This window comes from Pinus tabuliformis, chromosome 3_1 (genome assembly GCF_031772625.1).
Source record: "Pinus tabuliformis cultivar Carrire ecotype Pingquan chromosome 3_1, CPIR1, whole genome shotgun sequence".
Lineage (NCBI taxonomy): Eukaryota > Viridiplantae > Streptophyta > Pinopsida > Pinales > Pinaceae > Pinus > Pinus tabuliformis.
Window position 1 is genome coordinate 808,909,934 of NC_142301.1, and position 24,547 is coordinate 808,934,480.

The window sequence follows — 24,547 nt, forward strand, 5'->3', positions numbered from 1 at the left end:
TGACCATACTTTGTGTCCCACCTTGAATGACTTCTCTATTTTATGTCAATGATCCTGTCTGGCTTCTCAACAATTTTTTCAGCCCTCAAGGCATCCCCTGTAAAATTGTCCTGCATTCCTCCTTGCTTCCCATATGCAATCTCCAAAGGTGAAGGCAATATATATCCAAAACAAGTTTCAAATGGGGACTTATCAATAGAAGTGTGGATTACTCTATTATAAGAGTATTGTATATATACCATATTTTCATCCTAGGTCCTCAGATGATTTTGATTATAACCCCTCAAAATTTGCACCAAAGTCATGTTAACTATTTATGTTTGCCCATCTGTCTGAGAATGGAATGACATAGACTTCTTCAACTTCATGTCCATCTTCTCCCACAGTGTAGTCCAAAATGCAATGAGAAATCTAGTGCCCCTATCTAAAACAATGCTTTATGACATCCCAAAGTGCACCCAAACCTGTCCAAAGAACAAGTTTGCTGCTTCTTTCTCGTTGATAGTCTTTCTATTGGGAATTAAAACACACATCTTGTTAAACCTCTCAACTACCATAGATAGGTAGTTATGTCCCTTCCTAATTGTTGGTAAACCTCTCGCAAATTCCATGGAAATGCTTCCCCAAGGATAAATGGGTACAAGTAAGGGATGTTATAGGCCTTGTTTCATGTTACTAGGCTTGCGCGGCTACAACAAAGCATGCATCCTCTTATGAACCTAATGACATGGTCATGCATCTTGGGTCAATACACATACCTTTATAAGTTGGCCACTATCTTCCCTACACCAAAGTGCTTTGCAACCTTGGAGGTGTGAACCTCTATGATTTGTTGCAAATTCTCACCTTTAGGGACACACAACTTTTCTAGCCTATAGTGTAACTTGTCTTGGAGATGGCAGTCAACAGTGTTGTCACCATCATGCACATCACTTTGGTTCTGCAATTGGTGATCCAGGTGGATATTGGTGGCCACCTGCTTATTTCACCTAGACCTCCAGTTGGTTTCATTAGTTTCCTTGATTATAGCACAAATTACTGTTTTTAGCACTTTTTTGGGTCCTAAAATTCCAGAGTTGTTTTGACCCCCTAAACAACGTTTTTTTGAGGTTTGTAGCAAGCTTCTGCCACAAATATTGTAGTACTCAAAGAGACTTTTTTAGCAAGCTATTGTACACGTGAAACATAGATCATATGACCAAGTTACGACCTTGGGAAGCTGGTTGTCCAACTAAACCCAACAGGGCCCACAAATGCTTGTCGTTCCATCTCCTAGGGTTATGGTTTTTGTTGTTTAGGGTCTCCCTTTGTTGTTAAATAATAAAAAATTCCCTTGAGCCTCATTATAACACAGTTCAGAGGCATATAGCCATCCCATATCTTCTTAAAGATAAGCTACCATCACCCGAGTTAGTTTATTTCCATTATGTATGTAAGCATCTTTGAATTCTTTGATATTAATGAAATCTGGATTTATTTTGATTGTGTCTTTGTGTTTTTTTTTATATCTATATTATGTTTCTTTCTTGCATAAGTCTGGATCATTGGTATTAGAAAAGTCTTTTATTTCTCTGTTTTTCTGTGCATGTCCCCAACGGAGTCGGGTAAGGAGTTGGGACTTAAACTAGTTGATCCCTTACAAGACCGGCCCTACTGACACTGATGACCTCCCATGGCGGAAGAGAAGAAAGAAAAGGGGGTTGAAGATCTAATAAAATTGTTTCTCAAAGAATCCCTTGAGCTATAGACGAACAAAATGATGGACAAATTTTCCTAGATCCTTCGGCGAATGCCAACCAGTGATGCATCTTCATCCAACAACCACTTTGGAGGTGCCGCCACATTCAAGGTACAATTTAACTTTGATATCCCTATATTCAAAGGTTAAATAGATGCAAATGTTGTAGATAAATGGTTAAATCTGCTGGAAGGTTATTTTTTGGTCCATATTTTCTTTGATATGGAGAAGATTACTTTTTCACTACTTAAAGTCACCCCCCATGTCAAGGACTAGTGGGAAACTTGTTGTGAGAGACAAGCCGAGGAACTCTCTCTATTTTCATTCATAACCTCTTGGAACTCTTTCTTAGATGTTGTTAAGGAAAAATATTACCCTATTGGGAGCTATGATGACAAGTACATAAAATGGACTACGTTGTGGCAGCAAAGGGATCAAGATGTGCATGAGCTAATGAATATTTTCCATACCCTTCACAAAAATCTAGGTATCAAAGATTCAGAGAAACAACTAATGCTCAAGTATTGTGGTTGCTTTCACAAATAAATTTAGGAGGAAATGGAGTTCCTAGACATCTCCTCACTTGGTGCAACATACCCATATGCTACAAATATTGAGCAAAGATTAAAGCAGAAGAAGTGAGACTTTAGATCTGTGAACCCAAAGTAGAGAAAAGGCACCCTTAAGCCATAGAGCAAAGCACAGAGTTAGACCGTGACCCCCCAGTACAACCCCTCAAATTTGTAATCCAAGAGTAAGGGGAAGGCGAAGAAGGACACCTAAAAGTGGTGTGAGTTCCATAAAGCTCACATTCACAACACGAATGAATGTTGTGCAAAGCAAGTGCTAATGGTTGAGATAAAAGACTCAAAGACAGATGCATGCTTTGATTCTAAGTCAAAACTCGACAAGGGAAATAAGATCATTGATTTTGAACCCACTATGACCATCTAGCTCCAAACGTCGATACTTGAGGGTCCAGAGGAGGGGGAGAACCTCTTCCACTCGCAGATGTGGGTAAAGGGTTCTTCGGTGCATTTCATCGTTGACAATGGGAGCCAGATGAAATTCATCTCAGTTAAGGTTGTTAAGAGATTGAAGTTGCCAACAACACCACACTGACAACTGTATACCATTGGGTGGCTCCAGCAAGGGTGAGATCTCTGTGTCAGCCAACAGTGTCGCCTTCCTTATAGAATCAAGCCCTTTGAAAATTAGATATTCTGCGATGTTTCCCCTCTAGAAGTCTATGACGTTTTATTAGGTCATCTATACCCATTGAAGCATCATTTTGTATATGAATCCATACCTCATTCTATTATTATTACTTTAGGTCATAAATTGTACATGATGCTAGAGGTAACATCGCCTACCACCTTTTCTTTGATCTCAGCTAAATAATGCAGTAAAATCATTTCCCTGACCGGGATATTTGTCTTCCTTATCATTCGTACTCAGAGCAAGAGGAAGATTGTGGCCACATACATAGCCTCCAGACAGGGCTCCTCCACACAAGAGAAATAGATGGACAAGGTCATGGAGGAGTCAGGGGACATTTTTACCTCACCCACAGGGGTATCCCTACACTTCCAGGTCAAGCATTTCATCGATATAACCCGAGACACATTGCTGACCAATGGAATAATGTACCAATGCTTTGTTCTAGAGAATGATCAAATCAAGAGGCAGATTCTGGAGATGTTGCAAAAAAGGCACATCAATCCAAGTTCATCACCTCGTGGGAGCCTGATCGTGTTGGTACAGAAGCAGGACAGACCTTGGAGGCTCTGTATTGACTAGCGTGTGTTGAATAAGATCATTGTCCAGAATAGGTATCCAATCCTATGGATTAATGAGCTTCTGGACTAGCTCATGGGGGGAAAATATTTCAGCAAGATTGACTTGAAGTCAAGTTATCACCAAGTACTAATTTGGACCCTCTCATGCGTGGAATATTCACTTCAAATCCAAGGAGGGCCTTTTCAAAAGATTGCTCATGCCTCTTGGGTTGACAAATTCCCCTACAACCTTCATGAGGCTAACGGACGACATATTGCAGCCCTTCACCAACTTTTTCATGCTAGTGTATTTGTATGACATCCTGATCTTTAGCCAAAGTTGGGAATAACATATACACCATATTCGGCAGGTCCTTCAAGCCCTACAACAACACAAATTGTGTGCCAATTTGGAGAAATGCACTTTTGGTATGACCCAGGTTCAATATCTGGGGTACATAATTGATGAGAGTAGTTTACATGTGGACCCATCCAGGATACAAGTTATTCGAGATTTTCCAACACCAACCACTCTAACAGAGCTCCATAGCTTTAGGGGTCTTGCCAATTTCTATCATAGGTTCGTGTAAGGATTCTCTCCTAACACTTGGCCTTTGAGTCAAGTCACAAAGGGCAGAGCAAAAGAAAAGATATTTTGGCCTGAATCCCAACAGAAGGTGTTTTCCAAGTTGAATCATCACCCCTACTCCGCACCAGTGCTCACATTACCATACCTGTAACAACCATTTGAAATTGAGACATATACCTTTGACTATTCTATTGGTGCAATTCTTAACCAACAGGGGCATCCTGTGGCATATCATAGGGAGACACTTTCAGATACAGTCTAAAAGTATCCCAACTATGACAAAGAGATGTATTCCATTGTGCAGATTTGCTGACAATGGAAGCATTACATTATGGGGAAGGAAATGATCATCCACATAGACCACTGACCCCTGCAATTCATATAGACACAAGGAAAGTTGCAAAATGATTGCCATTAGAAATGGTCCACATATATGCAACAGCTCAATTTGAACATTAAGTATAAGAATGGCACCACCAATAATGTTGCAGACTACCTCAACTAACCGACGGTTATGGCATTGAGCATTATGCTCAACTCTTGTGGACACGAGGCTTCAGATGGCCGCATCTTTACAAGAGTGATCCAAAATTCGGCACAACATATCAGATGCTTCTGGAAGGAAAGCAAATTCCAGACTTTCACCTCTAGGACACACTATTATGCCACCTAGGGCACCTCTATTTTCCCTCAAGAGAGCACGCCAAGATGATTTTGGAGGTGCACTACAACCAGGTCTCTCAACATTTTGGGGTAGAAAAAATAATGGCAGTGCTGCAAAAGTATTTTTATTGGCCAAACCTTCGACAATATGTTGGGAAGTACATCAGATCATGCACTTCCTACGTCATTTACAAACCTACAATCAAGAAGGTATATATACTCCTCTACCTACTCCTAACCAGCCCTGGGAATCCATCTCGATGGACTACATGTCGAGCCTTCCTTCTAGCAAGCATGGCAATGACTATGTTTTCATGGTTATCGACAGATTCTCGAAGACGGCCATTTTGGTGGCCTACAAGAAACATGTATCACAACAGAAGCCACTACCAAACATTTATTTGAATGAGTATGGGTACACTTTGGGATCCCACAGTCCATTATCTCAGATTTGGACAAAAGGTTCCTACGTACATTCTAGTCAAGCCTATGGTCATTGTTGGATACCAAGCTCACTAAGTCTACAACCTTCCACCCCCAAATGGATGGCCAAACAGAGGTCGTCAAAAGGATGATTGTGCAGATATTGTGCATGTACAAATAAAAAATTCTACACACATGGGATGAAATCCTCCCCTATGTATAACATATCTACAACAGAGGTCTCCATGGCTCAACTGGCCACAACCCCTTTCAGGTGGGGTTGAGATTCCATCCACTATGTCCCATTGATGTTATCATACCACTTGTAGCTACTCAGGTAAATTCTGCTCATCTCCATTATGAAGCTGACAGAGCTACCAAATTCATTTAACGCATTTAGCACATATGCCAGTAGGTACATGACATATTGGATCGAGAAAATTTGAAGTACAAACAACGTCATGATCAACATCGAGTGCCACACAAGTTCTAGGTGGGCAACAAATTTTGGTTACATTTGTAGAAGGAGCGTGTTGTTGGGGCCCACCGCAAGCTTCACCTGCTCCTATATGGGCCTTACACCATCACTAAAGTTAAAGGATACAATTATTTTGAGCTTAGCATTCCACCATTCATTTTTCTGCACCCAGTATTCAATCTGGACCGGCTGCGACCATACTTTCCCCCATTGTTGGACACATCAGACATTGTTGCGTAGCTAACACCAACAGAGCTTAACCCAAGTTGTATTGAACATGACACAACTGATAATATCATGTACACACACATCAAGAACACTTTCCAGCAGAGGATCCATCTGTGTCGAGATGTCAAACTAGGGCAACTCATTCAGCAGGGCAAGTGGCTCATAAGGGACTAGGCTCAACAAAAAATTTCTCACCTCATGGAGGTTATGCATGCAATGGGGACCATTTCTTAATAGGGGGGAGTATTAATATAGGTGGATATTGGAGTCCACTTGCCTATTCCACCTGTACCTCTAGCTGGTTTCATCAATTTCCTTGATTATAACACAATTTACTGTTTTTAGTAGTTTTTCAGGTCCTAAACTTCTGGAGTTGTTTTAAACCCCTGAACGAAATTTTTTTGAGATCCACAATAGGCTTGTGCTGTAAATTTTTTAGTACTCAGAGATACATTTCTAACAGGGTATCATATGCACCAAACAAAGATCATATGGTCAAGTTATGACCCTAGGAAGTTGGTTGTTTAACTAACCTCAACGGGGCCCATAAATGCTTGTTGTTCCATCTCCTAGGGTTAAGGTTTTGGTTTTTTAGGGTATCCCTTTGTTGTTCAATAATAAAAAAGTCCCTTGAGCGTCATTGTAACACAATTTATAGGCATGTACTTGTCGCATCTCTTCTCAGAGATAAGATACCATCGCCTGGGCTAGTTTATTTCCATTTTGTATGTAAGAATCTTTCAATTCTTAGTTATTAATGAAATGAGGATTACTTATACTACATATCCATGTTTACGTTTTGCTCCTGCATAAGTCCAGATCAATTGGTGAAACACCTCCTTGAAGTCCTCATCCTTTGAATATGCCTCCTTGTATGCATCATGGGTGAATGGCTCCATGTGCATTAGAGTTCCCAAATATCTGATCTTTGATATGGGTGGTCTTGAAAGCATGTAGGCCAACTTGCTTGTTTTTCCCTTCTTATACTTTATCACTAAATGAAATTGTTGTAGAAATCCCATCCACTTGTAATTCTTGGTCTTCTATAGCTTACTCTAGGCTTGAACGTATTGTGGTGGTTGCTGATTTATGTGGATTACTGTCTCATTTCCCATCAGATAGTGCTTCCACTTCTTCATAGCTTGTACCAAGGCATACAGATCCTTGTTGTATGTAGGGTAGTTAAGAACTAATTCATGAAATAATTCAGAATGGTAGCATACAAAGCTTCCTCCCCACATCAAGACCACTCCCATAGCATACCCACTCACATATATCTTCACTTCAATAGTTGTTGCAAGTTTGGTAATGACAACACTGGTGCTCAAATGATATTCTTCCTTAGCTTCCCAAAGGGTCTCGATTAACCCTTTTCCCACTGGAAACTCTTGCCACTTGTTTTTATGATGTGGAGTGGCATTGCTACCACTCAAAATGAGGCTATGAATTTACTTAGGTATTATGTTGCCCCAACAAAACTCCTAATCTCATAAACATTAGTAGGAACCAACCATTTCATGATCACATACCCCAGATACACCAAAGAGTGATGTGAAAACTCATACTTCTATAAATTTTCTAGCAACTAGTACTTTTTTAGTGTCTCCAACACCTTCGTCAAATGTGAGGTGTGCTCCTCCCATGTAGCACTGTATATCAATACATTATCCAAATAGAAAATAGCAAATTAATTTATGAAAGGGCATAGTGTATCATTCATTAAACTTGTAAATCTTTTTGGTGTATTGTATAGGCCGAATGGCATGACTAACCACTCATACAAACCTTGCCTAGTTTTGAAGGCAATTTTCTAGGTATCTTCTTCTTTAACTCAAACCTAGTGATATCCATACTTTAAGTCCAACTTGGTGAACTATTTCATTTTTTGCAACTGATCCAACAGATCATCTATCCTAGGTATGGGGTACATGTTCTTGAGCGTGATTTTGTTCAATACCATGTAATCAATACACATCTTCCAAGTCTCATCCTTCTTTGGCACAATGAAGGTGGGTGACCCACAGGATGATGTACTCAGTCGAATGACACATTGTTCTAGTGGTCCAAGAGGCTTTAGGAAAAATTCAAAAATCAAAATGTTCAAAGTTTTAATTGTGTCAAACAAAGCTCATATGAGGAAGATACCACAATTTGAAGTTCAAGCCAAACAATAAAAGAAAGGCCACTGCTAGTGCCACATGAAAACACCAAGAAGTGTCACATGGTAGACCAAACAATTGATGTAACAAGCCTATAGGTGATGATGTGGCAGGCTCCATACCTTTCCACATGGAAACACACCAACACAATCAACAATGACATGGCTTTACATGGACCAATCCATGAGTGACACATGGCAAATCACTAGGCACCACATGGCACCATGTGGTTGGCCATGTAGGTTTTCACATTCAATAGTGATGTGCCTTGACATGAACAATCCATGAGCGACATGTGGCCTAATAGCAGGGCACCATGTGGCACCTTATGTTTGTCCACATAGGTCTACCAATTAAGAAAATTTTGGTGTAACGGTTGAGTGTCGAACCCCCAACCTTGAGGGTATCACGCCAATGTCTAAACATTGCACCAACCATTAATAATTGTTAAATATGGCACTCAAAGTTTTATTTGAAGGCTATGTATGCTATCAAACCCATATTTGGGGGGGTGGGGGCGTGGGTTTGACCCTGGTACCTTCGAACCAAAACAAACGTGTCTCCCCTTCCAATACAACATAACGACAAAAGCACGTGGTCAAAGATGGTATATTATATGGTTTGTGACGTCACACGTGGTTAGCTAGACTAAAAGACAAAGTATGCTGGTTTAATACATTTGGTAGAGGTCATTTGACATAGTTATATGTAATATAACAACACTCCAGGGTTATATATGTTATACTCTTGACCTACGAGAAATTCTAGAATACCAATATGTGAAGAAATACAACCCATAACACATAATAAAATGAGAAAAAAAACAAGTACTTTATTATTCAGAGATAAAAGCAATGTTCACTTGCCTCTTCGAGGGGACAAACTCAAGCAGAGCAGAGCTCGATTACAAAATAAGACTCGATGATCTTTCCTTTCTGACTATGACTATTTATAGTTAAATGACCTTTAACAACCTAATGACTAGTGGTCCTTTGCATAACAAAGGTTAACCACTTTATTTATTAATTATGGCCCATTTGCAACTAACTGTGGTCCCTTTCTTAAATTCGGGTCAACCACTTACAATTATTAATACGAGCTTTATTAAATCTTTAACTAACTATGACTATGACTTGACCCTATTGGGTTTATTACACAAATAAATGGGTAGGGTTGGACCCTAACATGCCCTCCCCCACCAAAAGCAACCTTGTCCTCAAGGTTGAAGCTACATAAAATGTTGAAGAATAGTGGCTAGTTCCCAGGTCGCATCTTCTGTAGAGGTGTCTTTCCACTTGACAAGGAATTCCTTGATCGTGTGGCTGTGCAAATCTCTTTCACGGGTATCGAGGACTTGTTCAGGTTGGAGCCAGAGTGAACCTTCCTCATCCAATTCAAGTACACTGGTTTGAATTCTGCAATTGTACCCCACCACTTTCTTGAGGCATGATACATGGAAGACTGGATGGATTTTTGAAGTTGGTGGAAAGGCCATCTTGTAGGCTAATGCTCCAATGCGTTGAAGTATTTGATAAGGTCTGTAGAATTTTGGAGCTAATATGGGTAGCCATTTTCTTCAAGCGATGTTTTCTTATATGGTTGCAGCCACAGAAATGCCTAATCCTCTTCTTGAAAGGTGTGCTCTGAACGATGTTGGTCTGAATGTTGCTTCATTCGATTCTAAGATCGATGGAGATTATCTTCGAGATGAGATATCATGGTGGCATGGTTCTATAGGAGTTGATCAACTGCTTGCACCTTAGAGCATCTAGGGATATAAGAAATAGTTGAAGGTGATATTTTTCCATACACTGATTCATATGGAGTCATCCTGGTGGCTTCATGACAGTTAGTATTATGCCACCATTCAGCTAAAGGTAGCCACTATACCCATTGATATTGCTTTTCTGAAGTGAAGCATTGTAGGTATGTCTCCAAACATTTATTGACTGTTTTAGTTTTACCATGAGTTTGGGGATGATAGGCAATACTTAGTTGGAGTTTGGTGCCTTGTAGCTTGAAAAGTTCTTGCCAAAAGTTGTTGGTGAAAGTCGGGTCATGATTAGATACAATGGACGTTGGCATGCCATGCAGTTTGAAGATATGGTCCATGAAAGTTTGAGCCACCAAAGTGGGGGTAAATGGGTGGGGTAGAGCGAAAAAATGAGCATATTTATAAAGTCTGTCCACAACCACCATGATGACAGATTTGTTGCCCAACTTCGGGAGACCAGTAATGAAATCCATATAAACATTTGTCCAGATGGAGGCAAGGATTGGCAATGGTTGGAAGGTTCCTGGTAACTTAATTGTTTCTCCTTTGTGGTGTTGGCACACATCACATTCAACTACAAAAGTAAGAATGTTAGTTTTCATGCTCATACAAAAGAAAGAATGACATGTGTGAGCATAAGTCTTCTGAAAGTCTGCATGCCTTGTAGTGGTAGATGAGTGTAGGTTTGCCAAAATGCGAGTTTTGAGGGAGGATGTCGGCGATATAACTGTTAGAGTCGGTTTGGTCAGTCCTCTGTCAGAGATCAAAACTCTTTATGCATTTCATTTTTAGGAGTCCTGCTCCATTCACCTAGCTGCATTCCGCTAGGAGCATGCCATAATATGACGGAAAAGGTCATGCTAGTCATTTCCCCTCATGTCTGGCTCCTGCTGGCTTAGGTCTTTTGTCAATAATCACTAAAGTCCATGACAGTCAAGGTCTGGTCCTTTAATGGACAAAAGTCATTTTCGATAATTAGGTCTAGGGATTAATCAATTTGGTCTTCAACCATGTCCAATAAAGCCATGCAGGCTATAGTGGGGCCCTTACAAAGTCATGATTCAGAGAGTTTCATCGTCATGTGGACAAATTTCGACTATTCCTCAAAACTCCGTTTTGAAGAAAAAGTCAAACAGTGTCATTGGTGATAAAATTTTCAAGAAAGTTGTCAGTTGATTTCTTTAGATGCAGGCATGGTTTCCGTGGCCAAATTTCCTGTCATGCAATCCCTGCAAAGAGTGCTGAAAATTTCATCATTTGAGCTAAAATTTCAAAGGGAAAGTGAAAATCAGTGTTGCTTTAAGTCAATGAAAAAGTGTCAAAACATAACATTAGAAAAATGGGTTTTTGAAGAAGCAAAAATTTAACCCATGACTTCCAAGTCTTTATATACAAGTTTCCACCAAAATCAAAGCCATTGTGCAAATCAAGTGCATAGGGAGATATTGCAAAGTGTTTGAGAGGCAAAGTGCGCGTTGGAGAGCGTTGGAGGCAGTTTCCAGGTGCGCGACACATATACACAGGGGCACGACGCACACAGAGCCATCCCTCAGTGTATTTTTTCAACGGGCACGACGCACACCCAGGGCGCGGTGCACTAGGTTTTGCGCGCGGCACACACCCACAAAGGGCCAAAACCGTGCCAAATTTCCTCAAATTTCTTGTGAAGCCCCTCAAATTGATAGGTAGGCTCTATGACATGACTTGTTCATCAAAGTTTATAAATGATATGGTGGTTTATGGCTATGTTTGAATGCAACAAAACTCATAAAATCAACCACAAGAAAACACCAAAGCCGTTGTTTCTAGGGTTGAAAATTTGTGGTGTTGATGCCAAGGCTCCTCTTTCACCTCTCATCTTTTCCCTCCTCTCCATTTTTCCCTATTACCCCTACCCTAAAATATTACCAAACTCCATTCCCTATCCCCTCCTCTTATTTGTCAACATAACACCCCAAAACCCTACCTTATTAAAACCCCAAAACCCTACCTTATCAACACCCCAAAAACCTTACCTTATCAAATCCCCAAACCCCCCTACATATCCCTAAACAAAACTTCTCCCCATAACCCCTATTCCCATCATATTATTCCCCTCCTAATACTCCCTTTTTTTCATTGTTCCCCTTGGTGGCAGATATCACAACAACACCTAGTTTCACACCATCATCAAAGGGTAGCCCAAGTACAGTACACACAGTAGTCATGGCATTTGAGAATTCATCAGAGTATGAGATGGAGACACAAAGTGATTCATCCTCGGAAGAACAGGTTCCCCGGAGACATCATAAAAGTGGAAAACATGTTAGGGATGAGCCAACCACCCTCACTGAATTGCAGGCCTGCCCTCTTTCCATGTCATGCTTCCAGCATCTATCATGTTTTGAATTTTGTCAAAGAGTGGCTAATGTTTGAGTTCATCATGAGTTGGCCCGTCTTTTTATGCTTCACCTACATGGAGATCACTCTATCTTGGCTGGGGTCACCTTCACACTAACACCTGAAACTGTCTCATTAGCAAACGGTATACTGAATGGTTGAGAACCATGGCACAAGAAACAGAAAGTTGATCGGCAACATTATGAGCCTTACATTAAGGCCAGTTTCTTGAGGCAACTCACAAGAGTCTTTTCATTTAGATATTTGAAAGATGAATATTCTCCACTCATGAAGTTGATCATGAAGTACTTCAGCTGTGAGGGGAGGTTCTCTCGTCTATATGCCTATCACATCAGGTTGCTCATGCACCTTACCAGGGTGCGGATGATGAACATCCCATATTTCATTTGCAGGAACATAGAGAGGATGAACACCTCCATGCAGCACAAGACCCCTCAGCAGCAACTTAACAGTGTTTATCATTTTGCTCTTATTAAGATTTTGGTGGATCATCAGTTGGGATTGCAGGGCATTACTTGGGATGACTTCATCTCCCGTGACCTCTTCAACACTTCTCAGGTATTATCAGAGGTTAAGCATGAGGGTGAACCTTCTCATCATTATGAGCGCCATGAGACTGCTAGTGTGCCGGTTTTCATCACATATCAGAGAGGCAGTAGGCATTTGTTTGCAGCAGCAAAGCGAGTGTTATCTCCACCCAGGGTGGAAGGGGCCTCGCTTCCAACATCAGCACTATAGGTACAGGACATAGGTAAGGAGACAATGCATGATGAGGGGCCTTCAGGTGATCCATCAGGTGAACGAGAGACCGAATCTGTTCTCCTTCATGATGATGATACAGATACAAAACCGACAAGTGCATAGCTTAAAGAGATCATCCAGGAGCAGCAAGCAGAGATTCAAGCCTTGTCCCTTGATTTGGAAAGACCCAAATGGAATATGAAATATTTGGAGTAGAGGAACAAACAACTTGAGGATCGGAAAGCTGAGATAGAGTTGCAACTAATCAAGGAAAACCGACAACACATCATGGCAGCACAAGGTAGACCTATGGAGCAAAGAGATGAGGACTGGGAGTATGTTTTAGAGAAAGTGAACGTTCACTTGGAGCAACTGTTGGAGAAGGCTAAGAGGGAAAAAGCAATGCTAAGGTGCATGAATCACCATTACATGGCCCAAAACATGAGCTCCAAAGCGAGAATCAGGAGCCTAAAGGCGAAATTGAGGAAGGTGACAAAAAGACAAAAGAGGCAAGGGAGTATGATCATCTTCGAATCTTGGCTAAAGCCTCTGTGGCCTAGCATAGCACCTCATAGAGGATCTCTAGCCCAAATTTCAAGAAATTTGGGGCAATTTTGGTCACATGACAAATTTTTGGTCACAACACAGGTTTTTTCTCCCTGTGCGCCGCGCCACTTGTGCGACGCTTAAGATTGGGAGCTCCAAATCACAAATGGCTTGCATTTTTGGATTCAGCATGAAAAATCACGACTATTGGTGCTTGGACAAGAAATTTGGGCATGATTTGAGTCTCCAGGAGGTCAAAAACACTCAAAAAATGACCTCACTGCCCCTATTTTGACACACAGGAAGCAGTCTTGGGAGAATGAATATTTGGAGGGGCAAATGAGCACCAAATTCAGAAATTCCACTTGGGTTGGAAAGTAGATAGGCCAGGATTTCCAACAAGCACACTTGGGCACAATTTGGACTCCGGAAGATACCTCAAAATCGCCTCCAAATTGGCGCGACATGTATAGATTTGGGCGCGGCGGATATAGAGAAAAAGGCCAAAATCGCGCTCGCTTCGTGAAATTTCGATTCGCGACTTTCTCCAAATGGGTCTGCTCATTTACACTATATTTTTCTTGGAAACTAAGGCAATTTTTAAAAAGCATTTTCACTAAAGGTGGGCTCCTATCCAAGTGGCAAAGGAAGGCGAGCAGTCACCGAAGCCATTTGTCATTTTTGTAACGCTACACCTGTAACTAATGGTTGGCTTTCCACTCCCACTTTGTAATGATTCGAAAAACTCCCCAACTCTTGGTTGTTCTATTTCCTCATGGCATAGTCTATTTATTGTATGCAAACCATTTGCAAAGGGTGGGTTGGCTTGTAATTTCTGGGAGACTGTGGAAGAGAAACTCAGTTCTTCATTTTATATTTTGACAGAGGATTAATGAAAGGCAGTGGCTCTGTTTCATGAGATTCATGTGGTTGTGAGTGTAGAAAATGTGTCTCTTATGTTTCATATGTATTTCGTAATGTTTCACAGCTCATTTCATATTCATTTCCAGTGAAATTTTCTAAGTTAGATAAGGTAGAATTCATTTTTATTGCTCTGCTTGTGGGAAAATTTCATGTTTCAGTGTTCTTCTTCTGTTGAAAAGGATTCATGTACTTATGCCCTTTTTACCCTCCTAAGCAATTCCTCCATTCCGCGTTATTTCAAACTAAATTGCTAGACTTTCTGCCTGTCTTGCCTCACGAAGTAATATGTGCCTTTATATTAAATTCTCTGCTCATTGCTGTCCGTTGGTCCCATACCATCCCAGAAACTCAGTCATTCATAAAAAATTGCTTCTTGTATCCATATTTACTTACTATCCTAAGATCAATATTTCACTGTTAGTCATCTCAGACCATTCGATTTACTTATTCGCTGAGCATGACTCGGAGAGAGCCCTCTCCTATTATAGTAGGGCTAGCTACTAGACTGAGCGTGGTTTGTGGTTACCCTGAATTTTGCCTTCCTTCAGCCTAAGGCAGATTTAGGTGCTAACATAGTGGCGAATCCAATGGGGACTGAAATTAATTCCCTTACTTCTTGATAATTCTAAGCTTCCGGATGATAAGTTTAGGATTTGATAGGTTGAGTAAGTTGTTCATGTCCTTCTGATTTTTTCAAAAATAGCACGTTGGCTTCGAGACAATATACCAAAGCAATCTAGATCTGGATCCTCCTCATATTTACAAAAACCCAAACTTGATTCCAAGACTCCTTCATCAAGAGAGCACTATAACTTCCATGTTCAAATCCCATTCATGTCCTGACATTTTTGAGTTTCTTGAAGAGCTTGAGTTTGATGAGCGGTTTGAAATATCATTGTTCGAGACCAAATCTAAAAGGGCTGTTGACTATACTGTCCCCAATCCATAATTTCTTGTAGACTTGGAGATGGAAAGGGCCAATCAGTCAATTGATAATTACATTATAGCTCATCTTCAAACTCTAATTGCTAGCCCCTTACAAACTGTGCACACTCCTCCAACACCTCCAAGGCCAAATCCACCAAGAGTGATGGCTGCCCATTTTGCACCCCTGGTTCTGCCTCAAGTTCTAGATGATATGCCTGCAGATTATCAAAGCAAAATCCCCTTTTTTGATGGAACTCCTAACAACATTACTGCTCAGCAACATGTGGACAGAATGGCAGATTTATATGAACTTCATGAGATCGATGCGGAGAATGTGGCAATGAGACTCTTTGTACAAGCATTTGCAGGTGAAGTGAGGAAATGGTTCAGAGGTTTTCCAACAGCACGTATCGCTACCTTGGCCGACCTACAAAGACAATTTTTAAACTGATGGGAAGTGAAAAAGTATCCTCTTCAAATTCTGGCTGAATATGAGCAAATCAAACGAAACGTTGGTGAGTCGGTCCAAGATTATTGCGTTAAATTCAATTTAGTTTATAACGAAATTCCAGATCATCTAAGGCCACTTGTGGGACTAGCCATGGTGAAATTCTCGGATGGTTTTGATGTTGACATGGTTTATCAATTAAGAGAGAGAGAACCGACCACAATGGAAGACATGCAGAAGATAGCAGTCAGCGTTGAAGAAAATATGCTGCCCAAAAGAGCTAGAGCGAAAGCAGAAAAGAAGGTCACAGTCAAGGAAGAGTCTTCCTTGATGGATCAATTACTAAAGAAGGTAGAGCAGATGCTTGAAAGGGTGAAACTAGACAAACCAGAGCCACAAGTTAGAAATCCTAACTTTCGTGGTCAGAAACAACCACAATATAGAATAAGACAGAGAGATCAGCGAGCCCAAGAGCAGACAGCACAACAGCCAGTACAAACACCTTTGTAGCAAAATTTTGTGCATGGACCAAAGTTAGATGAGGACGGGAATATAATAGGTGAAGAAAACCACCTCTTTACTCCTGATGATTTGCCTATTTATCTCATTGAGGATGAGGAGTATGCAGAAAGTTCGGATGTACACAAGGATGTAGATTTCATTCTAGCAAACGACACTGTCTTGGAGGAAGAATCAGATGAGTACCAAAGAGGCTATATGAATGCTCTGTCCGCCCAACAGTAGCGATATTCACTTAGAAACTGAGATGTGCCGGTCAACCCAATTCAGAAAAGGAAGGATGTTGAGGCATCAAAGAATGATTCATCAGTTACACAAAGGAAAGGAAAGGAGGCGGTTGGTCCGGAGAGCAACAAATCACCATCATCAGAACAATCACATTAGCAAGTTGCATCAAAAGAAAAGGAAAAGAAAGAAATCCCAGTCAAAGAGGTAGAAAAGATTCCCGCTTTTAATTTAGAGAATGAGATTTCTAAATTAAAGGTATCCATCCCCTTGACTGAAATAATGAGGAACAATAGTTATAGAGGGCAAGTATCTAAAATGTTGAATTTCGACCCAATGTCTGACATGGTGAATGTTGAGGACGGTCGACCTGAAATGATTTTTGGGCCAACATCGAATGGTGAGTCTCCTGATAGTGATGTGCCACCCTTTTATATCAGTTTAAGGTTGCATGATTTTGTGTTACATAATGCCATGTTCGATTCCGGAGCTTCCCACAATCTCATGCCCAAGGCTATCATGGATAAGCTTGGTCTGGACATCACCCGGCAATACCATGATCTCTATTCGTATTCCAGCAGAGTAAGATGTATAGGACTCATCAAAGACTTGGTTGTGAGTCTGGATCAGCTCCCAATGAAGAATGTTTTGATGGATGTTGTTGTAGCAAATATTCCTCCCAGGTTGGACATGCTTCTTTCCAGGTCTTGGGTAGCGAAATTGAAAGGGACACTACAGCTAGATTTATCCTATGCAACAATTCCGGTGTTTGGCCAAATGAGGAGATTGTATCGGGAACAAAAAATGAAATACATGATCACAAGCAAGGAGAAACCAATAAATCATCCAATTAATTATGTACATACAGATTTAGAGTCTTTTGTTTTGTATTCTGATAGTTTCAATGATATAGATAGTCAGTTAGTTGAAGCAGATGATATTCCGGAAATAACATAAAATTTTAGAGAAATTTTAAAGAAAGAAGGACAAGAACAGCAAAACACTTTTGGGAAATCAGCTGAAAGTAATGCACAGAAAGCAGACAAGGCACAACAAACAGATTTCCAGCACTTGCAAGAGGAGGAAGAAGGTTTGTGGACCATGGATTTCGTTGGAGTAGTGGGAAATGATGGCGTTGTAATTGGAATTTGGGTACGCAGTCCTTTCTCCGCCCCGAACAAAGTGCCTAGTAATGTACGGGTATGCTCTTACAAGTTGGATTTTGATTGCTCAAACAATGAAGCTGAGTATGAAGCTCTGGTTGCTGGCCTAAAGATTCTAAGGAAGCTGAATGCTAAGAGAATTTCAGTATATGGCGACTCCGAATTGGTGATTAAGCAGGTCAGAGGCGAATATCAAGCAAAGCATCCTCAGATGCGGGCTTACCGTAATGCAGTCCTAGACATCCTAAAATTATTTTCAGAATACACCTTGACATGTGTGCCTGGTATACAAAATAGTATTGTTGATGCTCTTGCTAAGGCAGAAAGTAGTTTAAAGATCCCAATGAACTCTAGCAATAAATTCAAATCCATGTCAAGCATCGTCCAACTGTCCCAGACAATCGGAGATATTGGCAAGTTTTCCAAGATGATGAGGAGATTGATGATTTTCTGGAAAACAAAGGTAAGTTCAAAGAAACCTCAATTGATGTAGAAAATGACAATGGTAAAGGTAATGGTATAGATGAAGTGCAGATCAATCAAATGGACGTATTGCAGCTAAAGAATAACGTTATTCCTAAAGGCTTGATACCTTTAGAAGAACTCTTTGATCAAGATGATGTAGCCCGCAAACCAACATTGCAGCCAACAGAGAAGGGTGTGGAAGAGGTCAATGTCAGAACAACTACTAATCCTAAATTGGTAAAACTGTCTAAAGCATTGCCACCAAAGATCAAGGACAAATATATCAGTTTGTTGTCTTCATTTGCAGATGTGTTTGCTTGGGACTGTTCTGACTTAAAGACATATGATACCAATATAATTCAGCACACTATACCCATCAAGCCCAATCAAAAACCATTCAGACAGAAGTTGAGAAGGCTAAATCCAAAGTTGCTGCCATCTATTGAAAAGGAGATAAACAGGTTGTACAAATTAGGGATCATTGTTCCCATCAGATTTTCAGATTGGATCTCTAATTTGGTGCCCGTACGAAAGAAGACAGGTGAGATTCGCTTATGCATTGATTTTAGAAATCTCAATAAATTTTCGTTGAAAGATAATTATCCACTGCCCAAAATGGACCATATACTTCAACGAGTAGTGGGAGCATCTCGTATGTAACTACTTGATGGTTATTCCGGATATAACCAAGTTTCTGTCCATGATAATGACCGAGACAAGACAACGTTCACCACTCCACGTGCAATGGACTTGGCTTTTGCAAATGAGAAGGATGTCTTTTTGGTTGTGTACTTGGACGATTTGACGGTGTTTTCCAAATCTGATGAAGAGCACATGTACCATCTAAAAACTGTCTTTCAAAAGTGCAGAAAATATGGCTTGTCACTGAATCCGAAAAAGAGCTTGTTCACCATGGAGGAAGGAAAACTACTTTGGCACATTATCTCAAAAGATGGAATTCGTATTGACCCAGCACGTGTGCAAGCAATTCAGCAAATTGATCTGCCCCGAAATAAGAAAGAGATACAATCTTTCAATGGTAAAATGAATTTTCTACGCCGCTTTGTACCTAATCTTGCTGAGCACCTAAGAGAGATGACAAACATGCTGAAGAAGGACAACCAAGTGAAGTGGACGGAGGAGGCTATAAAATCTTTCAATTTAGTCAAATTGGCTCTTTCTTCAGCTCCCATTCTAGTCAGCCCGGACTACACTCAGGATTTCATATTGTTTTCATTTTCTTCGGAGCACACTATGGCAACTGTGTTATTGCAGAAAAGAGATGATCATGAAAGACCCATTGCATTCTTCAGAAGAGCTATAAGAGATGCAGCCTTAAAATACAACATCATTGAGAAGCAAGCCCTTGCACTTGTGAAGGCATTGAAAGATTTCCGGGTATATATTCTACATTCTCATATTTTGGCCTATGTTCCTAATGCTGCTGTCAAAGATGTTTTAGTGCAGACCGATCCGGAAGGAAGAAGAGGAAAATGGATTGCAGCCTTGCTGGAATATGATGTGGAAATAAAGCCCACAAAGCTGGTTAAGGGACAGGGATTGGCAAAGTTAATGGCCGAATCAAACTTGCATGCCTTGGACATAAATTTGATCGCTACTATGTCCGATGAGAATGAGGAAGCATCATCAATTCAGGTATCTGAAATGTTTGCTCTCTCTCCGTGGTATTCAGATATCATATATGTGCTTAAAAATTTGTCACCACTGCCCACATGACTAGAAATAAAACGAGAACACTCAAGTTGAAAGCTGCTAAGTTTTACATTCTTAATTCCGCACTGTATTGGAAAGATCCCGGTGGCGTTCTTTTGAATTGTTTGGTGGAAGAAGAAGCAAAGAAGGTCATGGAGGACTGCCACCAAGGAGAATGTGGTGGTCACCTTTTTTGGAAGTCAATAGCAAATAAAATTCTGAGAGCAGGGTACTATTGGTCGACATTGTTCGCTGATGTATATAAGATGGTCAAGCGCTGTCATAAGTGTCAGATTTTCGAAGGAAAGCAAAAGTTACAGCCTCTGCCACTTAAGCCTATTGAGGTGAGTGCTCCTTTCCAGCAATGGGGATTGGATTTCATTGTTGAAATTCATCTCGCTTCTTTCGGTCAGCATAGATGGATCCTCACAGCGACAGATTATTTCACGAAATGGATCAAGGCATTTCCCACTAGACAAGCTACTGATGCGGTAATCATTTCATTCCTTGAAAATAACATCTTGTCTCGCTTTGGTTGCCCGAATAAGTTAATCACTGATAACGCAACAGCTTTCAAATTAAAAAGGATGGTAGAGTTTTGTCATAAATATCACATCACTATGGGTCACTCAACTACCTATCATCTGAAAGGCAATGGATTGGCGGAGTCTTCGAACAAATCATTGGTCAAAATCATCAAGAAGCTACTGGAAATAAATAAGAAGAGCTGGCATAAGAGGTTGGTCAATGCACTTTGGGCAGATCGGGTCAGCCAAAAGAAATCCATTGGTACGTCCCGTTTGAGCTTGTTTATGGAGTTGATACAATATTTCCTACCTCTCGCGTTGCCCCGATAGTCAAACTTCTTCAGGAGGCCGGAAATGAAGAAGATCCCATGCAGAGAAGGTTGAATCAAATGGTCCACTTGTAACAAACCAGAGAATAAGTTTTCAAGAACACATCCAAATTGTAGGAGAAGATCAAGAAAATTTATGATAGAAAAGCAAAGGCGGATAAATTTCAGTTGGATGATGTGGTGCTGAAGTGGGATGCAAGGAATGAGGAAAAACGTAAGCACGGTAAGTTCGAGAATCTTTGGAAAGGTCCTTTCAAGATTGCAGCATATCGGGGTCAGAATGCCTTTCTTCTGAAGGAAATGAATGGGGAAGATTGTCCAGGAGGGCCGATCAATGGTCGGCTGCTCAAGCGGTACCATTTATGAGTTATTAACGCTGCTTCCACTGTCATTGTAAATACCATTTTTATTTCAGTTTGGTTATAGTTTGTCAAGTTAGTCTTCAAGTCATTTCAATGTCAAGTTTGAGTCAAGTTTTTGGTCATTTTAGTTTCATAAATGAGTCAGAGTCCTATGTTGTTTGTCGAAAAAATGACTCCATAGCCCAATGGATGAAGACACTGTCTAGCTCTTCCAGAGATCTACTGTTCTTGGCACCTCCAAGGAGCTACCATCCCCCATTGGAGCCAATGTTAGAGTCAGTCTGGTCAGTCCTTCGCCAGAGATCAAAACTCTTTATGCATTTCATTTTTAGGAGTCCCGCTCCATTCACCCAGCTGCATTCCGCTAGGAGCATGCCATAATCCGATGGAAAAGGTCATGCTAGTCATTTCCCCTCATGTCTGGCTCCTGCTGGCTTAGGTCTTTTGTCAATAATCACTAAAGCCCATGACAGTCAAGGTCTGGTCCTTTAATGGACAAAAGTCATTTTCGATAATTAGGTCTAGGGATTAATCAATTTGGTCTTCAACCATGTCCAATAAAGCCATGCAGGCTAGAGTGGGGCCCTTACAAAGTCATGATTCATAGAGTTTCATCGTCATGTGGACAAATTTCGACTATTCTTCAAAACTCTATTTTGAAGAAAAAGTCAAACAGTGTCATTGGTGATAAAATTTTCAAGAAATTCATTAGTTGATTTCTTCAGATGCGGGCATGGTTTCTGTGGCCAAATGTCCTGTCGTGCAATCCCTGCAAAGAGTGTTGAAAATTTCATCATTTGAGCTAAAATTTCAAAGGGAAAGTGAAAATCAGTGTTGCTTTAATTCAGTGAAAAAGTGTCAAAACATAACATTAGAAAAATGGGTTTTTGAAGAAGCAAAAATTTAACCCATGACTTCCAAGTCTTTATATACAAGTTTCCACCAAAATCAAAGCCATTGTGCAAATCAAGTGCATAGGGAGATATTGCAAAGTGTTTGAGAGGCAAAGTGCGTGTTGGAGAGCGTTGGAGGCAGTTTCCAGGAGCGCGACACATATACATAGGGGCGCGACGCACACAGAGGGCGCGGTGCACACAGAGCCATCCCTCAGTGTATTTTTTCAATGGGCGTGGTGCACACCCACAAAGGGCAAAAACCGTGCCAAATTTCCTCAAATTTCTTGTGAAGCCCCTCAAATTGACAGGAAGGCTCTATGACATGACTTGTTCATCAAAGTTTATAAATGATATGGTGGTTTATGGCTATGTCTGAATGCAACAAAACTCATAAAATCAACCACAAGAAAACACCAAAGCCATTGTCGCTAGGGTTGCAAAATTGTGGTGTTGATACCAAGGCTCCTCTTTCACCTCTCATGTTTTCGCTCCTCTCCATTTTTCCCTATTACCCCTACCCTAAAATATTACCAAACTCTATTCCCTATCCCCTCCTCTTATTTGTCAACATAACACCCCAAAACCCTACCTTATTAAAACCCCAAAACCCTACCTTATCAAAACCCCAAAAACCTTACCTTATCAAATACCCAAACCCCCCTACATATCCCTAAACAAAACTTCTCCCCATAACCCCTATTCCCATCATATTATTCCCCTCCTAATACTCCCTTTTTTTCATTGTTCCCCTTGGTGGCAGATATCACAACAACACCTAGTTTCACACCATCATCAAAGGGCAGCCCAAGTAGAGTACACACAACAATCATGGTATCTGAGCATTCATCAGAGTATGAGATGGAGACACAAAGTGATTCATCCTCGGAAGAACAGGCTCCCCAGAGACATCATAAAAGTGGAAAACATGTTAGGGATGAGCCAACCACCCTCACTGAATTGCAGGCCTACCCTCTTGCCATGTCATGCTTCCAGCATCTATCATGTTTTGAATTTTGTCAAAGAGTGGCTAATGTTCGAGTTCATCATGAGTTGGCCCGTCTTTTTGTGCTTCACCTACATGGAGATCACTCTATCTTGGCCGGGGTCACCTTCACACTGACACCCGAAACTGTCTCATTAGCAACCGGTATACCGAATGTTGGAGAACCATGGCACAAGAAACAAAAAGTTGATCGACAGCATTATGAGCCTTACATTAAGGCCAGTTGCTTGAGGCATCTCACAAGAGTCTTTCCATTCAGATATTTGAAAGATGAATATGCTCCACTCATGAAGTTGATCATGAAGTACTTCAGCTGTGAGGGGAGGTTCTCTCGTCTATATGCCTATCACATCAGGTTGCTCATGCACTTTACTAGGCTACAGATGATGAACATCCCATATTTTATTTGCAGGAACATAGAGAAGATGAACACCTTCATGTAGCACAAGACCCCTCAGCAGCAACTTAACAGTGTTTATCACTTTGCTCTTATTAAGATTTTGGTGGATCATCAGTTGGGATTGCAGGGCATTACTTGGGATGACTTCATCTCCCGTGACCTCTTCAGTACTTATCAGGTATTATCAGAGGTTAAGAATGAGGGTGAACCTTCTCATCGTTATGAGCACCATGAGACTGCTAGTGTGTCGGTTTTCATCACATATCAGAGAGGCAGTAGGCATTTGTTTGTAGCAGCAAAGTGAGTGTTATCTCCACTCGGGGTGGAAGGGGCCTCGCTTCTGACATCAACACTACAGGTACAGGAAAGAGGTAAGGAGCCAATGCATGATGAGGGGCCTTCAGGTGAGCCATCAGGTGAACGAGAGACCGAATTCATTCTCCTTCATGATGATGATACAGATACAGAACCGACAAGTGCACAACTTAAAGTGATCATCCAGGAGCAGCAAGCAGAGATTCAAGCCTTGTCCCTTGATTTGGAAAGACCCAAATGGAATATGAAATATTTGGAGCAGAGGAACAAACAACTTGAGGATCGACAAGCTAAGATAGAGTTGCAACTGATTAAGGAAAACCGGCAACACATCATGGCAGCACAAGGTAGACCTATGGAGCAAAGAGATGAGGACCGAGAGTATGTTTTAGAGAAAGTGAATGTTCACTTGGAGCAGATGTTGGAGAAGGCTAAGAGGGAAAAAGCAATGCTGAGGTGCATGACTCACCATTACATGGCCCGAAACATGAGCTCCAAAGCGAGAATCAGGAGCCTAAAGGCGAAATTGAGGAAGGTGACAAAAAGAAAAAAGAGGCAAAGGGAGCATGATCGTCTTCGAATCTTGGCTGAAGCCTCTATGGCCCAGAATAACACCTCATAGAGGATCTCCAGCCCAAATTTCAAGAAATTTGGGGCAATTTTGGTCACATGACAAATTTTTGGTCACAACACAGGTTTTTTCTCCTTGGTTTAGGATTGGGAGCTACAAATCACAAATGGCTTTCATTTTTGGATTCAGCATGCAAAATCAGGACTACTGGTGCTTGGACAAGAAATTTGGGCATGATTTGAG

The 24,547-nt window shown here is 40.9% G+C and overlaps 1 pseudogene; it reads left to right on the plus strand.

The window, feature by feature from the left end:
- Nucleotides 1–9,615: 9,615 nt before the first annotated feature.
- LOC149189930 (carbon catabolite repressor protein 4 homolog 1 pseudogene) overlaps nucleotides 9,616–24,547 on the plus strand; it is a 36,707-nt pseudogene continuing 21,775 nt past the window's right edge.